Source organism: Trichomycterus rosablanca, chromosome 14, assembly GCF_030014385.1.
Source record: "Trichomycterus rosablanca isolate fTriRos1 chromosome 14, fTriRos1.hap1, whole genome shotgun sequence".
NCBI lineage: Eukaryota > Metazoa > Chordata > Actinopteri > Siluriformes > Trichomycteridae > Trichomycterus > Trichomycterus rosablanca.
In genome coordinates this window covers 12,848,279-12,856,025 of record NC_086001.1, presented here as the reverse complement: position 1 = coordinate 12,856,025, position 7,747 = coordinate 12,848,279, and the positions used below count along the sequence as shown (strand labels likewise).

Genomic DNA, 7,747 nt, shown 5'->3' with positions numbered 1-7,747 from the left:
TGATGGAATCACTGTCTAAGTAGTGCGTTCGAATAACCGCACTTATGAGTCGATGACTTATTAGAATACTCTCTACTTAGGCAGCTGCCATATAGGCAGTAAGACAGCTTTTTTACTAGCTGTACCTTTGTTGAAATAGGAAAAAAACATGTAACATCTAATTAAAATATATCTATGGTTTACCTTAATGCCCAAAATAAAACTAATGAATAATAACAGTGTTCACTTGCTGCCGAAGTTACCATGGATAACTGGTGATAAATTCTGAAAGACAGGGCTACATACACTAATCAGCCATAACATTAAAACCACCTCCTTGTTTCTAAACTCACTGTCCATTTTATCAGCTCCACTTATAGATGCACTTTGTAGTTCTACAATTACTGACTGTAGTCCATCTGTTTCTTTACATACCTTTTTAACCTGCTTTCACCCTGTTCTTCAATGGTCAGGACTCTCCCAGGACCACTACAGAGCAGGTATTATTTGGGTGGTGGATGATTCTCAGCACTGCAGTGACACTGACATGGTGGTGTTGTGTTAGTGTGTGTTGTGCTGGTATGAGTGGATCAGACACAGCAGCGCTGCTGGAGTTTTTAAATACCGTGTCCACTCTATTAGACACTTCTACGTAGTTGGTCCACCTTGTAGATGTAAAGTCAGAGACGATCACTCATCTATTGCTGCTGTTTTAGTTGGTCATCTTCTAGATCTTCATCAGTGGTCACAGGACGCTGCCTATGGGACACTGTTGGCTGGATATTTTTGGTTGGTGGACTATTCTCAGTCCAGCAGTGACAGTGAGGTGTTTAAAAACTTCATCGGCATTACTGTGTCTGATCCACTCATACCTGAGTCCTGACCATTGAGGAACAGTATGAAAGGGGGCTAACGAAGCATGCAGAGAAACAGATGGACTAGTCAGTAATTGTAGAACTACAAAGTGCTTCTATATGGTAAGTGGAGCTGATAAAATGGACAGTGAGTGTAGAAACAAGGAGGTGGTTTTAATTCAAGAAGTAAAATGCTACAACCAAGTTGAACTTTATTAAAGAAGATGTAGTTAAGAACATTATTTTATTTAAATTGGTGCATGGTACACATACACATTAAATACAAGTCAGTAAAGAGTATTTACAGTATATTTCAAGTATGTACATTATGTGCAGTAAATACAGGAACCAGCTGTAGTAAAAAAATTATAAATTAGTAGTTTATATAAAGCTCATGTTGCTGCCTTACTGAAAAACCATCCCTGTAGTTTGATGTGATATGCATAAAACTGGTATGGGTTAGATGTCCTTGAGCCCTTGTTCCTTGAAGTCAAGGTAATTCCTGAAAGACCCTGTGACCTGTAGAACTCTGCCCGTGTGTGACAGCAGCCGCAGCGGCTTAATAGCTGAAACATGTCCCTGCGAAAGGCTCTTGTGAATATGGTGTACAGGAATGGGTTGCACAGTGAGTTTATGGGATAGAAAATAATCAGAAGGATTTTGGATTGCGAGACCGTAATTAAAGGCATCCTTAGGGCAGCGGAGATGGCAAAGAATGAGATGGGTGCCATACATAAGAAGTCTGTAAATATGAGCACAGCCATTCGCTTGGCCATCCTGGTGTCTCCGTGACGTGTTGGCACATTGGGGTTTCGCACGCTTAAGTAAATCCCTGCGTAACTGGAACACACCATTAAAAACGCTGCTACGTTTAAGACCAGCACTGTTACCACATAACCTTGTGAAACTGGTGTCTCAATGTCCATCGGAAGACAAATGCTAACCTTGGTGTAGCTACTGATGCCGAACACAGGAAGCAGAGCTATTAGAAGGGAAAACCCCCAGCCAGCCACCATCATAATGACCACATGGCGTAGCCTCAGTCTCCTGCTCATCTGCATGGCATGGGTGATGGTGTGCCAGCGCTCTAAAGTAATCATGCTTAGAGTGAAGACGGAAAGCTCGCTGGAAAAGACCGTCAGGAACCCCGCTACTCCACATCCTAGTCCCGTCTGCCAGTCCATAGCGTGGTTGTAGTATTCCTGAAGTGAGCGGTAGTCTGCCAAAGCAATAAGCAGCAAATAAAAGCCCATGCACAGGTCAGCGAAGGCCAGGTTGCACATCAGAAACCTGGAGACGCTCAGCTTCTGGTGGCTCAGAAGTATGACGAGCAGCACTGCCAGGTTGCCACCGATGGCAAAAACAGTCACAATCCATGTCACAGTTCGTAGTACGGTATGACCCAGCAAGTCCTCGCAGGGGTTGAAGGCATCAGGTTCTGGAGTGCACTTCAATAAGCTGCTACTTGCACACAAATCCAAATCGGGGTAGTGAAAGTTGATGTCGTAGAAGTCTGACAGATCTTCTCCTGATTGGTCCCTGCAGAGAAAGATGTGTCCATTAGATATTAGGGATTAAAGGATTGGTATGCTTAATCTTCAATCTATTTATTTTAACAGAATTGATTGAAGTGATGCTTTCTGAACCACTTGTGGCCCTTCTAGGTCTTTTTTCTGTGCCTCTTGGGATTTTGTAGCTTTTTTAACCATTTGCGGGAATGCTTTTTAATAATTATTACTAATATACACCGATCAGCCATAACATTAAAACCATTATGTAGTTCTACAATTACTGACTGTAATCTATTTCTCTACATACCTTTTTAACCTGCTTTCACCCTGTTCTTTAATGGTCAGGAACCCCACAGGACCACTACAGAGCAGGTATTATTTAGCTGGTGGATCATTCTCAGCACTGTAGTTACAGTTACACCATGTCGTGGTGGTGTGTTAGTGTGTGTTGTGCTGGTATAAGTGGATCAGACACAGCAACGCTGCTGTAGTTTTTAAATACTGTGTCCACACACTGTCCACTCTATATTAGACACTCCTACTTAGTTGGTCCACCTTGTAGATGTAAAGTCAGAGACAGTCACTCATCTATTGCTGCTGTTTGAGTTGGTCATCTTCTAGACCTTCATCAGTGGTCACAGGACGCTACCCACGGGGCGCTGTAGGTTGGATATTTTTGGTTGGTGGACTATTCTCAGTTCAGACAGTGACAGTGAGGTGTTTAAAAACTCCAGCAGCGCTGCTGTGTCTTATCCACTCATACCAGCACAACAAACACTAACAAACCACCACCATGTCAGTATCACTTCAGTGCTGAGAATGATACCTATAATAAATAATACCTACTCTTGGGTGAAAGCAGGCTAAAAAGTATGTAGAGAAACAGATGGACTACAGTCAGTAATTGTAGAACTACAAAGTGCTTCTATATGGTAAGTGGAGCTGATAAAATGGACATTGAGTGTAGAAACAAAGAGGTGGGCATAATGTTATGGCTGATCGGTGTAAGTGCAAGTATTTTCAGTGTAGTTTAGAACAGTGTTAAATTTAGTTAGGCCAGTTATGCCAGTTGTCTTCTGGCTACTTCTGGTTATGGATGGCTATGCCATTGGTGGTACTCACAATCTTTTATTGATGAGGAAAAATGCCTTATTGTTGCACTACTTGGGTCAAAGCTAAATTAGTCATAAATTGTCAAGCTACTAATTTAGACATTTTTTGTAAGGAAATGTGTGTAAGGAAATGTGTGTAAGGAAATGTGTGTGAATGTTGCTTGAATATGTGGAAGGAGATAAATGATGTAGTATTACATGATTTCTTTTTGGTCAGTGAGGTCACACAGCCTTGTCAGGTTTCTAAATCGACCAAATACAGCATTTTCCCTGAAAGATGAGAAAACAGATAGTTACATTGTGTTTCTACAAATAAGTTAATCGATATAAAGTCACTCTGAAACTAGACCATTGAAGAAAATATTAATCACAAAATCAAATAAATGAAAAAAAGAAAGTTTAGGCATAACATCATGACCACCTTCCTAATACTGTGTTGGTCCCCCTTTTGCTGCCAAAACAGTCCTGACCCATCGGGGCAAGTACTCCATCAAGATGTTAGCAGCAGATCCTTTTACCCTTGTAAGTTGTGAGGTGAGGCCTCCATGGATCGGACTTGTTTGTCCAGCACATCCCACAGATGCTCGATTGGATTGAGATCTGGGGAATTTGGAGGCCAAGTTAACACCTCAAACTGGTTGTTGTGCTCCTCAAACATTCCTGAACCATTTTTGCTTTGTGGCAGGGTGCATTATCCTGCTGAAAGAGGCCACAGACATCAGGGAATACCGTTTCCATGAAAGAGTGTACATGCTTAGGTAGGTGGTATGTGTCAAAGTGACATCCACATGGTTGGCAGGACCCAAGGTTTCCCAGCAGAACATTACCCAAAGCATCACACTGCCTCCACCGGCTTTCCTTTTTCCCATAGTGCATCCTGGTGCCATGTGCTACCCAGGTAAGCGACGCACACTCACCCAGCCATCCACATGATGTAAAAGAAAACGTGATTCATCAGACCAGGCCACCTTCTTCCATTGCTCTGTGGTCCAGTTCCGATGCTCATGTGCCCATTGTTGGCGCTTTTGGTGGTGGACAGGGGTCAGCATGGGCAACAATACGCAACAAACTGTGATGCACTGTGTATTCTGACACCTTTCTATCAGAACCAGCATTAACTTCTTCAGCAATTTGAGCTACAGTAGCTCGTCTGTTGGATCGGACCACACAGACCAGCCTTTGCTTTCCACATGCATCAATGAGCCTTGGCTGCCCATGACCCTGTCGTCGGCTTACCTGTTCCTTCCTTGGACCACTTTTGATAGATACTGACCACTGCAGACCGGAAACACCCCACAAGAGCTGAGGTTTTGGAGATGCTCTGACCCAGTCGTCAAATCCTTACGCTTGCCCATTTTTCCTGCTTCTAACACATCAACTTTGAGGATAAAATGTTCACTTGCTGCCTAATATATCCCACCCACTAACAGGTGCCGTGATGAAGAGATAATCAGTTATTCACTTCACCTGTCAGTGGTCATAATGTTATGCCTAGTCGGTGTATATTTAGTATGGACTGTTATGACAAACAACACTGGTTCAGACCTATTGTTGCGTATCCAGGTGTGAAAGGCACAGCAGTGGCTCGGGTAGGTGAGCTCGGCTTCCTGAAGCTCTTGAAGGTTCGCCAGTGGGGGAAGAGTTTTAAGGGCAGGTGTAGATCGAGCAATCAGTACCTTTACCTCCTTCAATCCTTTAGAAGGGAGTAAACGAAGAGCAGTGGATGATACATCTCTGCAAACACACATTCAACACAAAGCGTAAGAGGCGTGAAATGATTAAACAGAACATGTAATACTTCACTTCTTTCTGTTCTTGCATTGTATGTCCAATGACCACAGAATTAACACACGCACACAAACACAACATTGGCCACTATTGTCTGTGTATGCTGCTGTAGCAATTTTCACCACATTCATCACGCTTACCCAGGTCTACCTCACTGAAAAATGACAAATTAACAATAGACGAAAACAAAACCAGTGGTGAAGATTTAATTCCAAAAAGGTTGTCGAGGTTCGAATCTTGGCTCTGCTGCCGGCAGGCTGGGCGTTTGCACAAACAACGATTGGCTTGTTCGCAGGGAGGGTGCTGGAGGGCATTCCTCATAACTGCTGGCTGATTGATGGCGCCTGCACAGATAATTTGATCAGTGTGTGCGCAAAGCTGATCCACATATAAACTCGCCTCGTGCAGGTGAAAAGATGCAGTCGGCTACTGCACACGTGTCGGAGGGGGCGTGTGTTAATCACGGCTCTTTTCAGACAGGAGTGAAGGTTAACATTAGTATGTAGGGAAGTATAATGCAATCGGGTTATTGGATACGACTAGATTGGGAGGAAAATTGGGGGACAAAAAGACTGCACCAACATACTATAGCCAACATTTTTAGACACCTGACTATGAGCTTATGGACATCAGATTCCAAAACCATGGTCATTAAAATGAAAACACAACCCCATTTTGGGGTGGCATGGTGGCTAAGTGGGTAGCACTGTCACCTCACAGCAAGAAGGTCCTGGGTTCGATCCCCAGGTGGGGCGGTCCGGGTTCTTTCTGTGTGGAGTTTGCATGTTCTCCCCTTGTCCGCGTGGGTTTCCTCCGGGTGCTCCGGTTTCCTCCCACTGTCCAAAGACGTGCAAGTGAGGTGAACTGGAGATACAAAATTGTCCATGACTGTGTTTAATATAACCTTGTGAACTGATTAATCTTGTGTAATGAGTAACTACTGTTCCTGTCATGAATGTAAAACACGACGTTAAAATCCTAATAAACAAACAAACAACCCCATTTTGCAGCTATAACAGGTTCCACTCATCTGGCATCACCTTCCCTAAGATTATAGTATGTGGGAATTTGCACCCATTTATTCAGAAGTGCATTTGTGAGGTCAGGTTCTATGGTTGGGCAAGAAGATTGGCTGTGTGTGTTTGTCAGTGTCTCTATCAGCCTATGTCAGATCTTGTGTAACAGTCTGAGTTCCTGGCTCTGAGTTAAAAATAAATAAACATGGTAAATATTCTGTCACAGTGTTTCTAATAAGCGATAACTGTTCTTTCAGTCTTTAATGTTTTTCTTTTGTTACAACCCTGTAGATTAGCTTCTTCCCTTCTTCATATCAAGGATAAATTCAGGGTAAGAGTGACTCTTGCCTTGAAACATTTTTGACGGTCAGTTTCTCCAAGACCAGTGGAGCATGTACACAAGGGCCTTGACTAACAGATATGAATGTTAGAACAGTATGTCTTAATATTTTTAACAGTTTAAATTCAGATGAATTACATCACACTTTGTGAAAGTTGCATGAAAATTTCACCTGCTAGAGTTTATCTAAATTCAAAAATACTTACAAAACTTACAAACAAAATTCATTAATAATAAATGTTTCTTTATTAAACACCTTAATTAATCATTTACTGTCCAGGTTGAAAAACTTATGTGATCCTCAGGGTTAACAATGTTAACAATAACAATCGGTTTTTTTTTTATTTATGGAGGTGAGGGTTATAGAGGTGCGCTGTCACATGAAAAGACATATGTTTATGTGAGCCGCATATTAGCTGATGTTTCTTGCAACTGTTAAATGTCCAAGTTGGTGTTTTGCATTACAACTGCGGTGTTGTCTGTATACACCGATCAGCCATAACGTTAAAACCACCTTCTTGTTTCTACACTCACTGTCCATTTTATCAGCTCCACTTACCATATAGAAGCACTTTGTAGTTCTACAATTACGGACTGTAGTCCATCTGTTTCTCTGCATACTTTGTTAACCCCCTTTCATGCTGTTCTTCAATGGTCAGGACCCCCACAGGACCACCACAAAGCAGGTATTATTTGGGTGATGAATCATTCTCAGCACTGCAGTGACACTGACATGGTGGTGGTGTGTTAGTGTGTGTTGTGCTGGTATGAGTGGATCAGACACAGCAGCGCTGATGGAGTTTTTAACACCTCAATGTCACTGCTGGACTGAGAATAGTCCACCAACCAAAAACATCCAGCCAACAGCCCCCCGTGGGCAGCGTCCCGTGACCACTGATGAAGTCTAGAAGATGACCAACTCAAACAGCAGCAATAGATGAGCGATCGTCTCTGACTTTATATCTACAAGGTGGACCAACTAGGTAGGAGTGTCTAATAGAGTGGACAGTGAGTGGACACGGTATTTAAAAACTACAGCAGCGCTGCTGTGTCAGATCCACTCACACCAGCACGACACACACTAACACACCACCACCATGTCAGTGTTACTGCAGTGCTGAGAATGATCTCTACTCTGTGGGGGTCC

General features: G+C 42.8%; 1 pseudogene; it reads right to left on the bottom strand.

The window, feature by feature from the left end:
• Window positions 1-1,028: 1,028 nt before the first annotated feature.
• LOC134327132 (lutropin-choriogonadotropic hormone receptor-like) overlaps window positions 1,029-7,747 on the bottom strand; it is a 41,232-nt pseudogene continuing 34,513 nt past the window's right edge.